Source organism: Carcharhinus amblyrhynchos, chromosome 3, assembly GCF_965287045.1.
Source record: "Carcharhinus amblyrhynchos chromosome 3, sCarAmb.v2.hapA, whole genome shotgun sequence".
NCBI classification, from domain to species: domain Eukaryota; kingdom Metazoa; phylum Chordata; class Chondrichthyes; order Carcharhiniformes; family Carcharhinidae; genus Carcharhinus; species Carcharhinus amblyrhynchos.
Window position 1 is genome coordinate 127,430,842 of NC_137326.1, and position 2,790 is coordinate 127,433,631.

The window sequence follows — 2,790 nt, forward strand, 5'->3', positions numbered from 1 at the left end:
GTTGTAGCTGACATGCCCAAATTTCCTTAGTCTTTTGAGAAAGTAGAGGCATTGGTCAGCTTTCTTAACTATAGTGCCAGCACGGGGGAACCATGACAGATTGCTGATGATCTAGACACTTAAAACTTTGAAGCTTTCGACCATTTCCACTTCATCCTTATTGATGTAGACAGGGGCATGTTCTCCTTTACTCTTCTTGAAGTCGATGACAATCTCCTTCATTTTGTTGACAGTGAGGGAGAGATTATTGTCACTGCACCAGTTCACCAGATTCCCTATCTCATTCCTGTACTCTGTCTCATCATTGGATGAGATCCAACCCACTGCAGTGGTGTTATCAGCAAACTTGAAAATCGAATTGGAGGGGAATTTAGCCGCACAGTCATAGATGTATAAGGAGTATAGTAACAGGCTGAGAATGCAGTCTTGTGGGGCACCAGTGTAGAGGATGATCGTGGAAGAGGCGTTGTTGCCTATTCTTACTGATTGTGGTCTGTGGGTGAGGAAGTTCAGGAACAGTCGCAAAGGTAGGAGACGAGTCCCAGGCCACGGAGTTGGGAGATGAGTTTTGTATGAATAATGGTGTTGAAGTCAATAAATAGGAGTCTGACACAAGTATCTGTTATCCTGATGTTCTAGGGTTGAGTGCAGGGCCGGCCTTCCCAGCAATATCCACATCCAATGTGGGCCTTCCCAGCAATAAAGAACAAAGGATAACACAGCACGGGAAACAGGCCCTTCGGCCCAACGAGCCCGCGCCGCCATTTCAACATTGTGACTCCCCTCTTCCACTTGTCTGCACTTATGGCACTCCACATTGGAAACCAGATTGAGGGGGGACTAATTTAGGGACAATTTGTTACACCAATCAGCCTAAGAGCACATCTTTGGGGTGTGGGAGGAAACCGGAGCACCCAGAGAAAACCCACACAAGCACGGGGAGAATGCGCAAACTCCCACGGACACTGGCCCAAATCCATGTATCTGCACAGCAAACAGTGATAGTCACTGAGCTGTCGAGGTGCCCATCAGCTGGTCCAGTTTAAGCGTACACTAACGACGTGAAGCACTAAGCTACTCCCGAAACATCCAAGAGCAGCCCTCGCATGACCCACCGCGTGTATGCCCCTTGTTGGACAACAAGGCGGACCGAGGCACAATACCTGTGAATGAATAAATGAAAGAAACAATCTTAGCATTCTTGATGGGATACATACCAACAGCATAAGAGTTATCATTTATTAGCATATTGTTTTAGTTTGCCAAAGGCTCTCCGCTTCATCGCTGGATAATGAACTCCCCTGCCATAAATAGTCTCTTGCTGCTGATTCATCCAACTTAGTATCTTGGATCTACGCCAGTCTTCACTGTGTGCTGTTCGAACATCCTTTCCAGTCTCAAAAACTCATGTAGAGTCCAGCTCATGAGGAGATGTTATTGCACAGGTAATGGGCGTAGGGCAGGAATTCTCAGCCACGTTCGTACCGAGGCTGGAAATCCCCATCCGTGGTCAACGGACCATTGCCTGGACAGTTGCATTTTTTTGTCCTACCCACCATGATTCCTGTGGAAGGCACAATGGGGAAAATTCCACCCATTGTGCGTTCCTGTCACTGTTCAGCTTTTTAATTATGAACCTTCTGGTCAATGGAATGACCTGAATGAAGAAGCTGAAGTTGGCTGGACCTTGGACACTACCCCTGAGCTACTCCTGCCACAATGGGGTTGGCATCTAACAACCACAGCCATCTTTGTTTGTGCTAGGTATGACGCCAATTAGTATAATGTTTATTTCCCTGACTCCCAATGACTTCAATTTTTTGGGGCTCCCTTGACACCATCCTCAGTCAAAAACTGTCTCAATTTCAAGGCCAATCGCTCTCACCTCATTTATTTTTGCTTAAATCATAGAAACCCTACACTACAGAAAGAGGCCATTCAGTCCATCGAGTCTGCACCTACCTCAATCCCATTCAGATCCTACCCCCATATCCCTACATATTTACCCACTAATCCCTCTAAGCTACGCATTTCAGGATGCTAAGGGCAATTTTTTAGCATGCCCAATCAACCCAACCCACACATCTTTGGACTGTGGAAAGAAACTGGTGCGCACGGAGGAAACAGTGCAAATGGAACGTTGGCCTTTATCGCTAGGGGGATAGAATATAAAAGCAGGGAGGTCTTGCTGTAACTGTACAGGGCACTGGTGAGACCGCAACTAGAGTACTGTGTGCAATTTTGGTCCCCTTATTTGTGTAAAGATACATTGGCCTTGGAGGGAGTACAGAGAAGGTTCACCAGGTTGATATCGGAGATGGAGGGGGTTAGATGAAGGGGAAGTACAAAGGTGGTAAGACGGAACATTCCCCTTTCCCTGAGGTTTGCTTGGACATCAGACTGAAGAGCTAAACAATTGCTACAAAAGTGAAGTGAGTCCTGGATGCATGTCCAAAGCACAAGGCTTGTTTGTCACTAATCGGCAGCAAATTAACATTCTTTTGCAAAACTTTCTGTAGTCGTGCATGATCCCTTAGAGCAAGAAGCTCCAGGCTGGTGATGCATGTGAAAATTATTTTTCCTGAGAAATATGATAATAGGCTGTTGTGGTATAGGATGTTCACTGTGTGGATTGACAAGAATGTCAGAGTTCAGATGATCAACTGCAGGGAAGTTCCATTTCAGAAACACCCATTTCAGAAAGCAATTTGCCAAAGATATGAGGAGACAAATTCTAGGCATGTCACTCTGTACTTGTGTATTTGCTGCAGATACCATGAAGGATAGAAA